Source organism: Nelumbo nucifera, chromosome 8 (assembly GCF_055504915.1).
Source record: "Nelumbo nucifera cultivar China Antique chromosome 8, China Antique-T2T, whole genome shotgun sequence".
Taxonomy (NCBI): Eukaryota; Viridiplantae; Streptophyta; class Magnoliopsida; order Proteales; family Nelumbonaceae; genus Nelumbo; species Nelumbo nucifera.
The window spans coordinates 47,061,044-47,072,878 of record NC_142656.1 but is presented as its reverse complement, the minus strand read 5'-3'; the positions used below and the strand labels follow the sequence as shown (position 1 = coordinate 47,072,878).

The following is an 11,835-nucleotide window of genomic DNA, read 5'->3' as shown; positions in this document are numbered from 1 at the left end:
TCATTAAAAGGTTGGAATCGGAATCAGCCATAATTTCCAATTTTATCCTTAATAAAAATAAAAAAACAGAAAATGCATGAAAATATCAAAAAATAAAGAGATTGCACAAATTTTGTAAGAAAATGCAGAAATTACAATAATTTTGTAGAAAATTCAGAAAAATGCACGAAAATACTCAAATTTTGCAAAAATTGCAAAAAGATATAGAAAATTTGCAGAAAAAAAATGAAGAAACACCATTGGCAGAAAAAATGCAGAAAATGCATAAAGAAATTCTATTAACAGGTGTCTATTAAATGGGGTCCATCTTGTCTCGTAGTAAGTACTACGTGGTAAGTATCAACTCCAAATGGGGAGAGGAACCGTTGGCTGTACAGGGTCCAATACCACCAGCTCTTTGCAACTACAAATGTAATACAAAGCCATTCAAAGACAGATGGTGTTTCATGCCAGAGATACAGAGAGAGTGTGCGAGTGTGTATGACATTTTGGTTGCATCCTGACTCAAGATAATCAAAAAGCATACACCGGAATGGGAATGGCATTCCTTGGGGTGGGTCGGGAATGGGCATCCCCCCATATGGGGGAATCCCATTCCGCCTAGAATGGGAATGGGAATGGGATTCCTATTCTGTTTAACCAAACATCCAGAATGGGAATGAATCATTCCGATTCCGATTCCAGACTCCTATTCCCTCGAACCAAATAGATCCTTAATTCATCAATTGCACCACCAAAAAAATAAATAAATACTTTGAAACCAGGACTATTTTGATTGCAACCCTATAACTTACCTTTTGTCCAATGATAACAGATGCCCATGGTTTCAATTTTAATCAGAGAACTGCCCACAAAGATGGGCTTGGCTTGTTTTAGGCACATGCATAAGGCTTAAGTTCAAGATGAAATTCTCACATAAGGCTGTGTTTGGTTTGAAGGAAAAACTATGGAGAAGAAAGGAAAGGTAGGGAAACCTTTACTAATCTTGTACAGGTTTCCCTACCTTTTCCTTCAAACCAAACATACCCTAAGTTGATTGGAAAACCAACTCACCCTATGTCTCTTTGTGTTTTATGCACCTGTATAGAGTTTCTTTTTGAGAGATGAGTTGAGTCTTGCCTTCTCTTCTCTCTAATATTTATTCTTCTCTCTATCTTCTTTTTCTTTTTCTTGTTAATTTCTCTTTTCTAAGTGTGTTGGATAAATTTGAGATTAAACATAGGGAGAGTCCTCATCTCTCTCCTCTCAAGTCTCTGTTATCTTGATTCCAAACTTCACCAATATTATATCTGTTCATCTTGACCGCAACAACTATCTTTTATGGTCAGCCCAAGTTCTCTCTGCTCTTCGTGGTCAAAAACTGATTGGATACATTGACAGATCTTTCTCGTGTCCACCAGAGACCTTTGATGATAGCACCATTAATCCAGATTATTCCACATGGCAGGAACAAGACCAACTCATCCTTAGTTGGTTGTTATCTACCCTGACCGAGCCAGTTCCAGCACAGGTGGTAGGATGCATGACGTCTCATGACACTTGGAATTGCCTGAAGGGCTTATTCTCCTCTGCAAGTAAGTCTAGAATACATGATATGAAGTTGGAACTTGCATATCTTAAGAAAGGTGAGCTTTCCATTGGTGATTACATTCAAAAAGTGAAGAGCTTAGTAGATGCCCTTGCTGCATCGAATTACCATATTCTAGACTCTAACATTATTCACTACTTGGTGGGATACCTTCCGAGTATGATACTGTTGTGATATCTATAACAACTCGTTTGGATGAGTTGTCCTTGCCAGATGTGCAAAGTCTTCTTCTCATCTATGAGAAGAGGTTGACTCGACACCATACATCTCTTGATGGTGCTTCGGCTAACATTGCTTATCGAAAGAAGCATAGCCCTCAACCATCTTTTGATAAGGAGCATCAAAAATATCAGTATACACCCAAGCCCTGGTGATAACCCTGCATTTTGATATCTTAAGGGCATTAATTCAGGGGTATTTTTTGTCTTAAAATAGTCAAGATGTGTCATTTTTTCAATTAAATGCAATGTTGTGGCCTATAAGGGTCTATGTGCAAATTCTGGGGAAAACTAAGAAGTTTGCAGATTTTGGGAAGCCGATGTGAAGTCCAGTTGAGAGATGGGTGTTTTTGTGAAAAACTGAAAGCAGGAGGGCACCTCCTAGCTGCTAAACCCAATTTGGCGCCCCTCCTACTGTATTAGCATGCTCCCCATGCCTTAGCAAACCCTAGGGCGCCTTTTAACTCATTCTTTTTACTCTTAACAAACCCTAGCCACCCCTAACTACCAAATCCTCACCTTCCATCCCTTCCAATCTCCACCATCCATTCTAGGGCACTCTCTTTTTAGCATTATAACCCTAGGAGCCACCTAACTTCTAATCTTCACCATTCAGCCTTTAGCCATTAAATTTCAGCCTTACAAAAAATTGGGTGCCTCTCCTTTTCTTCTCAGCCTTAGGATCACCCTAAGGCACCCATATTTTTACTAAAATCCAGTTGCCGCCCCCCTCTTTCTCTCTAATTCCAGTTATATCCACCATTCTCTATAAAAAGGACCACAGAGGCCCTGGAGACGAGGTTGGTCAATTCACCTAGGTAAGAAGGAAGATTGATCTTAAGAAGTTCAAGGGTAGAGGAAGAGGAGGACGCCCAGGCAAGATGAGGGGTTCCTACTTGCAGTTCGCCAAAACCACTACTGTCACCTCTGGATTTGAATCCTCACCTTTAATTTTCAATTTATTTTTCCTTCCTGTAAATTTTACTTTTATTCGATTTAATTTGTACTTTATTTTTTCTTTGTAGATCTGAAATTCGGCTAGGTAAGACGGAAGGCCTAGCTCAAAAAGTTCGAGGATCAACGGCGAGATCTGGAGACTAATACCTCTGATCGAATTGCAGATTTCTTCTTTCTAATTTCTATTGTTTATTTATTGTTGTTATTTATTTTATTTTCAGCAGTGTTCGAACTCCATTTTTATTTAATTCCAATTTAATTAATGAAAGTTTTGCGATTCTGCAATTTCCCTTTGCATTCTTTTACCCGGATTAAGGTTTGTAATAATTTTCCCCTCACTTCCCTGTGGATACAACCCATTCTCACCATTTACTACGTTAGTAGTTGTTTGAGAAACGATAAAAATTATAAATATTTAAACTGATTTTCCAGAGTATTTAACGACACGCTTCCGGACACACCAAGCCCAACAAGCCAATAACGGTCCTAATAATCACTTACATAACAATAAGCATGAAGCGCCTCAATACAACAACAACAAACGACCCAATGGTAATGATACTGCTGTTGTTTGTCAACTCTGTGGCTATCGTGGACATTCGGTAGCCACCTGCCGGTGATACTTGGAACTTATGGGTGCCAAAGGCAAGGCTTTTACTGCATGCTTTTCTCACTCTTAATCAGACAGCAGCTGGTACCCACATTCAGGGGCTACCAACCATCTCACTTCTGATTTAAATAATCTCACTATACACAGTGACTATCATGGTGCGAATCAAATTACTGTGGGTAATGGTGCAGGTCTAGATATATCTCACATTGGTTCTTCATTATTACATACTTCTACTGGTTCCTTTATTTTGAAGAATATCTTACGTGTACTACATATCAGAAAGAATCTTCTTTCAATTAGCCAATTTTGCAAAGATAACAATGCCTCATTTATTTTCACTGTCTCCGGTTTCTCTGTGAAGGACAATGTGACAAGAACACTATTTCAGGAATCGATTAAAGATGGGATTTATCAATTGCAATGTGTCTCGACTTCAAATAACGTAGGTAGAACAGCTCTCCTTGGTGAGCGTACCTCAAAGTTTATTTGGCATCAGTGGCTTGGCCACCCAAGTCATAAGATAACTCTTACATTCTTTCACAGTTTCAACTTCCCGTCTCCGGCACTGATTCTCACTTCTATAGTTCCTGCCCCATGGGAAAGAGCCATAGCTTACCCTTTTTACCCAGCTCCACTATTGTTCATGGACCTTTAGAACTTGTTTACAAATATGAAGTTGCTACTTTGTTTCCTATTTTCAAGAATAATGTTGAGACTCGTTTCAATTGCAAGATTCGCATTCTTCAAACAGATGGTGGTGTTGAATATAAATCTCTTCGCCCTTTTTTTCTTTCATCTGGAATTACACGTCGTCTCTCTTGTCCACATGAGCATGCTCAAAATGGCTCAGTTGAAAGGAAACATCGACATATTGTTGAGACGGGCCTTACACTTATGGCTACAACATCAGTACCTCGGAACCGAAGGTTTGATGCCTTTGAAACAACTGCATTTCTCATAAATAGGTTGCCCACACCAGTTCTTCGTATGAACTTACCTTGGGAGAAATTATACGGCACTAAACCCGATTATTCACTCCTCCGAGTCTTCAGATGTGCCTGTTATCCCCACATTCGCCCTTATAACAAAACCAAATTGGATTTCAGGTCTGTCAAGTGTGTGCACTTGGGCTTCAGCCCGCATCATAAAGGGTACAAATGCCTTGAACCTAACATGGGCCGGATCTTCATCAGCAGTAATGTGGTATTTGATGAATTGGACTTCCCTTTTGCTGTGACCACTAAGCCCACCCTAAACTCTATAGCCACCATCCCTCATCCTATTGGGCCCCCACCTGTAATATTTCCTTGCAAATCTACCCCTCCCCCACCCCTAATCCTAGTATTTTGGGCCCCAAGCCAGCCCATATGCAGCTGCCAACCCAACCCTCAAGTCAACCCTGTTCACCTCAACTACTAGGCCCATCCACCTCCAATGCATCCAGTGCACTACCCTCACCTGCACTACCCCATCCCTCTTCCTCTCATCCCATGCTCATTAGGTCCAAGACCTGTGTTTTTAAACCAAACCCTTGTTATACAATGTAAGCCAGCCATCTTCCTAAAACAGAGCCCAATAGCTACACCCAGGCCAACAAAGATCCTCGTTGGGTTCTAGCAATGTCAGAAGAATACAAGGCCCTCATCCAAAACTCCACTTGGTCTCTTGTTCCCCTACCTCCCGACAAAAATATTATTGGCAATCGCTGGGTATATAAAATCAAACGCCGAGATGATGGTTCAGTTGAGCGTTTCAAGGCGCGCCTGGTTGCCAAGGGCTATTCTCAAGAGGCTGGTGTGGATTTTGAAGAAACTTTCAACCCTGTGGTTAAACCAACCACTATTAGAACTATGCTTGCCTTGGCCACATCATTTCATTGGGAGGTGAGACAACTAGACATCAGCAATGCTTTCCTTAATGGTTTTTTTGAATGAGGAGGTCTATATGAAACAACCCATTGGGTTTGTGGATCCCCGATATCCAAACTATGTCTCAAGCTACACCGTTCACTTAATGGCTTAAAACAAGCTCCAAGAGCCTGGTATATACGTCTTCGTGACTCTCTTCTTCAACTTGGTTTCAAGGATTCTAAGTCTGACATGTCTTTGTTCACTCAATGGTATAGCTCTGATGTCTTGCTGGTATTAGTCTATGTGGATGATATTTTAATCACTAGGTCTGATGGCTCTGCTATAACTTTTCTTATTAACCAGCTCTTCTCTCAGTTTGCATTGAGAGATCTTGGCTCGGCCCACTATTTTCTAGGCCTTGAACTACATCGCACTACAGCAGGAATGCACCTTACTCAGCACGAATATGTCCAAGATCTATTGGTGCGGTCCTAGATGCATGAAGCAAAGCCAATTGCTTCTCTGATGGCAGCCTCTACCCGATTAGATGCTTCCTCAAGGGACCCTCTCCTTGATTCGACCTTTTATCGCAGCATTGTAGGGGCATTACAATATGTCACCCTTACACGCCCAAAGATTTCCTTTGTAGTCCACAAAGTATGTCAATTCATGAAGGCACCCACCATGGTTCACTTGGCTGCTGTGAAATGTATTTTACGTTACCTTAAAGGTACGATAGATCATGGCATCCTCTTCACCCATTCTAAATCACTACAGTTGGAAGCCTTCTCCGATGTAGATTGGGCCAGTTGCCTAGTAGATCACCGCTCACAAGGCGGCTTCTGCATATTTCTTGGTCCCAACCTTATATCATGGAGCTCCCGAAAGCAACCCACAGTGTCTTGCTCCCGTACAGAATCTGAGTAATGTAGCTTGGCATCTGCAACCTCTGATTTAGCTTGGATACAGATGTTACTTCAGGAACTCTGTTTCTCTTCTCCCCTCCCTCCTTTACCGTGTGACAACCTTAGCGCCACATACTTATCATTCAACCCAGTGTTACACTCCAAGGCCAAGCATATTGAGCTCGATGTACATTTCCTTTGCGAACGGGTGGCCAACCCGCTTGAGGGGGGATGTTAAGAGTACATCCAAATGATGTACCACCTTGAAATTCTCTATGTGAGAAGGATGAGGATTACTCAATGGAGGACTCCTATCTTGTTGTAACTATTATTTAAATTTTAAATTCTATAACAATCTTATCGAGTAACTTGTTTATTTATACTAATTCAATCCAGCCTAATCTCAAAAGGCTTTCTTTTATCTCTTTCACTTTCAGAGGGAATGGTCATTCCCTCAAATGGGAGAATGCCATTCCACCAGGGATTGGAATAGAATACCGATTCTATTGTCGCAAATCCCCACCTTTGTTAAAGTACTTTCCTTGAATTGTTATAGATTTTCCTACTTATCACTGTTCTCAACTATACAAACTCATAAAAATTTTTTAAGATAGAGGAATGAATATAAACCTTAAGTTTTTTTTTTTTTTCGTATCCTGCCTTTCTAACATCATAATGGAGCCCTATCTATTTGTGATGTATTATTAATGCACTTATCTTATTATTGAAGAATCATTTTGGTGTTGTGAACCTTAATAAATTTAATACCAATTTGATGTAATTCCAATAATAAAGTTGTGTAGAAAAAGAGAGAACTAGAGATATATAGAGGCCATTACTTGGTGTAAATGGTTAAATTTCAAGCTGACAAGTGTGAAAATGTGGATTCTAGGTTTTGTACCCAGTTTACCCCTCTCAAGAATTAGGCATACATCTAATAACATTAGCTATACGTTTATATATGTGAGAGTTACAATGGCACGTGCCATGTCGGAGGCTAGCGGAACAATAACTTTTTGTTTTGTTTTTTTTATGCGAGCTGGGACCAATTATACATCTATAGATGTGAGAGTTATAATTACAAGAACACTAGGTATACATCTATATTAGGCACCTATTATGACAAAAGTACCTTCTCACACTAAAACAACCAACTCAACACTTAAGGTGGTCACTTCTAATTATTGGGCTGGGTTTAGGCTGAGCTTTGCCTCTTTATCAACAAAAAATGTGCAGGTCCGAGCTTGAGTCCAGCCTAATCATTGGGCCTAAATCTTGAGCTCAAGCTTGACCCTTATATAAAACCCGAAGCCTGATTTGTATATAATATGTCTTATTTTCAGTGTACTTTTATAAACTAATATGATATTAATTTAGTAATAATTTAATAAATTAATAAATTAATTTGTATTTCCTAATAATAAATTAATGTTTATTAATAATTTAAGAAACAAATATATATTATATATAACATAAATGTTTTTATTATATGTAATAGTATTAGGCTGGGCTTATTTGAGAAAGCCCGACCCGAAAAATGATCGGACCTAGTATTTAAAGCCTGAGCCCGAACCCGCAAACCTAAAGTTTTGTCCAAGCCCGATAAATAACGACTTGGGCCGGACCATAAAGCTACCTGGCCCATGAATAGGTCTACTTCTAATGGTGATTTATTTCATTCTTTGTGGAGTTTTGTAGTCCTTAACCGGTTCGTTGGGACTAATATACAAGTTCAACAATATTACATTACTTATGGACATAAGAAGAATTTATATAGAGGGAATATATTAATGATCATTCAAAGTCACTTTGCATATTATTATAATAATCTATCTGATTGTATATGCATTCACATTTTTCTAATACATTTTCCTTTTTTAGCCAAATATTAAATACAGAGTTTATTTTAAAATTGTTTTAGTTGGAATAAGGCATGGATGGTGATGGTGATATTAAAATTGCTTACTTTTCATTGGTTTATGTTTCCTTAGGTGTCTTTACCATTAAAGATTTTAACAATACTAAAGATCACTGATCCATTCACATTTGATTTATGTTACATCAATTTTCATTAAATGCACTATAAATTTTTCCTTGAATTAATGCCAAACAAAATGATGTAATTCAACTTCTTTTTCCTCCTTCATTTTAGAGTGCATATTCATCTATCTACATCTATACTATTATTAAAAGTAAGAATGAGAGTGGAACTTTTGTTAGATTAAAATGCCCTAATTTTTGAATTTGGTCTCTCTAATTATAAAGACAAATAAAATTTGAACAACCACTTTTTTCTTCATTCAAATCCTTCTCATTAAGTCTTATTTTAAGGTATTAACTTTATTAACATTCATCAAATCCTATTCTTGACTATAATACCCCTACTTTTGAATTTGGTCACTCTTTAATTGTGAGGACACAAAATGTAATTTAAACTACTCTATTTTTCCCCATTCAATTCTCTCTCATTAAGTCATTTTTACAGGGTATTAACTCCCATTCTTTCATTGGATCCTATATTAATTAATTATATTAAAGAAAATATGTTTGATAAAGAATAATTGTTTTTATTGATGATAAAAATAAAATACAAATTTAAAACCAACCAAAAAGTGGAATTCTTTTCCAATTTGGTGGTGAGTCAACAATTTAACTTTTTGGGGCAAATATGTCAACCCTTGATGTCATAATTACATAATAATAAGAAATAAAATATGAAAAATACACAAAAGTATAAAAATGCAAAAAATGTTAAAAGCATTTGGGCACATTTTAGTATTCATTATATTAAACAAAAATAAGTGTGACAAATAAGAATAATTTTTATAAACGTAGAGAAATAAAAATTGTAGAAAATTTTAGAACATATTATTTACTATTATCATCATCATCATCATAAAAAATTGCCACATGCAAAACGCATGCACACTTACTAATTATCCTCAATGGAGTGAGGAGTCATTCCCAATTATATGAAGATTGAAATGTGGTCATTGGAAGATTTCAGAAAATTTAAAATTTCATTCATGTATATTGGAAGGTTCATGCGGTATTGCGGTCAATGTTAATTCATTGCAAGGTTTTTAAAATCAAACTGGACAACGAATCGATCAAGGGTTCGGTTCCCATGTTGAACAGTCTGATCGTTCGAACTGAATGGATGGCCTGTTCTGACAAAAAAATAAAAAAATAATAAAAAGCAGCCAAAACCGTTTGACAATTCGACCACCCAAATTAGCAGTTTACTGACCAAATCAACGGTTTTTGACAAAATAATGATTCTAGAATAAAACGAAACTAATCGCCTAACCAATTCCCGATTTTTCCGATCCGACCGTCCGGTGCGATTTTGAAAACCATGATGTATTGCACTTCTCCACCCATTCCACCATACACAAGACATTGTACAAGGATTTTTCCTAGATGCCCATAATTCAACTTTTTATTAATATAAATATCCATGGCCTTATTTTCGACAATTTAGATGGTCTTTTGATACACATAGTACATCACAGATGACTCAATGGTGGCCTGGTAGGGTCCACAAGAGGGAGGGTGCACATGAGGTCCACTAACCTCCCGTTGGTAATTTATCCGACTTCAAAATGAAAAGACTACCAGCCTACCAGGTTTTGGCATCATAATTTCTACTAGCTTCTCCAAATGTGAGATCGCTATCGTTTTGCTTGACGAAAGCTTGTTCTTCATTTGCAATAATAGATTTCTGAAGTAATTCTATCATCAGGTGGCTGTAGTTTAGTGGTGAGAATTCCACGTTGTGGCCGTGGAGACCTGGGCTCGAATCCCAGCAGCCACATTGTGTTCTTTTTTCAATTTCCCTAGCTCGGTGAGCCAGACGTGGTCTTTATTTCTTTAAGAAACGAAATGTTATAGGTGAACAATAAAGCTTCCCAATATCAAATAGTGGCTGTAGTTTAGTGGTAAGAATTCCACGTTGTGGCCGTGGAGACCTGGGCTCGAATCCCAGCAGCCACATTCCACGTTATGCTTTTATGAAATTTTCTCACTCAGTGAATCACTGAGTCGACGCTAAAGACGCTTCACCTCTTTAAAACATTGGATAATATTTTGTGGGAATCATATGGTACTCTCTCTCTCTCTCTATCTCCTTTCAATCAGAACTTTTGTTCTTTCTCAACAAACAAACAAAAAAATCAGAAATTTTGTTATTCCAAGGAACCAATCGTCATCAGCAAAACGGAATCAGATTTATCATTTATAAGAATGCCCAAATGCTGATTGTTTGCATTCTACATCCCTACATACATATATAACTGTTCTAGTGGGCTGGTTGCAGCCGCCCAGAAAAACATTCTTAGTCCAGCCCACAACTGCCACTCTTAAGATTTGTACGTGACTCTAGCAATAAGTTTTGAGACAGAGATTCGTCAAGTAGGCCCAAGATCAATGGGTGTTCTCCATTGTGAACTATCTTTCTTCTGAGTTTCAAAAGCAGAGGTTCCAAACTTGTTTCGAAAATGGCATTGATTCTTAAAACAAGATACACAGAAAACATGTTTTTGGTTGTATATCAGAAAATCGCTGCCAAATCAGCGCTGAATAAGCGTTTCTTGTAATGGAGCCTCGATTTTGGTTGAACTATTTATCGGGAGAGTGTTTGTGGATGTTATGGATGGCGTTTGGTAACGTTGCCGTTTTTCAGAAAACTGCTGCCAGATAAGTGTTTCTTGCAATGGAACCTCAATTTTGGTTGAACTGTTTATCATGAAAAATGAAAATGTTTGTGGATGGTGTTTGGTAACATTGTCGTTTAGCAGAAAATTGCTGCCAAGTCAGTGCCAAATGAGTTTCTTGCCATGGAGGCTTAGTTTTTGTTGAGTTGTTTATTAGGAAAATGTATATCTCAGGTTATGCGAAAAACGTTTATGAGAAAAACATCAAAACGGCATTTCTTGAAATGACAAAACATTTTCTCACTTTTTGGCTTATGTGGCACCTAATGATGCCTACCTGTCATAAAGTGAGAAAAACATTTTGTATGTGTTTTGTTCTTTGAGCGTTTATGGATAGGCTGTTCTTTACTTTAAGCGCATTTTTATACTTTTTTTACTTTAAATGTTTGTTGTTTTTATTGTTTGGTTGGGTTTCACTTTAAACGATTTTTATACTTTACCTCGGATAAATACCCATTAAAGTGTGTCATATCAGTATTTGATTTAAATAAATGATAGGGCATTGGGGGAAAACAAGAATTTGGCGTTTCCCCAATTGTCCCATGCATAAAAATCAAAGTGTTTTAGTTTTCTACCATTTATTTGATAAATCATGGTTTTTAAAAACGAACCGGTGACCAAACTGGTCAGGAGTTCGGTTACCGGTTTGAATGGTCGGCCTATTTTGACAAAAAAAATAAAAAAATTAAAAAAAAAATAGAAAACGGTCAAAACCATTTGAACAGTTCAAACGGTTAACCGGCTGGTTCAGCGGTCTGCTGACCAAAATCAACGGTTTTGGAGGAAAACAGAACTGGTCAAATGACTGGTTCCCGATTTTTCCGATCCGATCGTCCAATCCGGTCTGGTTTTGAAAAAAATGTGATAAATGGTGAAACCAAACAAATATTTCATTTTTGCTTCATATAAATGCCAACACCTATATGATGCTGATGTGGTAGAGTTTTTTCAATAAACACCCACTAAACCAAACACAACCTTTGTCTTGT

General features: G+C 37.7%; 2 non-coding genes across 2 annotated transcripts; both read left to right on the top strand.

The window, feature by feature from the left end:
* Positions 1-9,876: 9,876 nt before the first annotated feature.
* On the top strand, positions 9,877-9,948 carry TRNAH-GUG (transfer RNA histidin (anticodon GUG)). The gene has a single exon. It is a non-coding gene; the product is annotated as a tRNA-His (tRNA).
* Positions 9,949-10,055: 107 nt separating this feature from the next.
* On the top strand, positions 10,056-10,127 carry TRNAH-GUG (transfer RNA histidin (anticodon GUG)). The gene has a single exon. It is a non-coding gene; the product is annotated as a tRNA-His (tRNA).
* Positions 10,128-11,835: the final 1,708 nt, after the last annotated feature.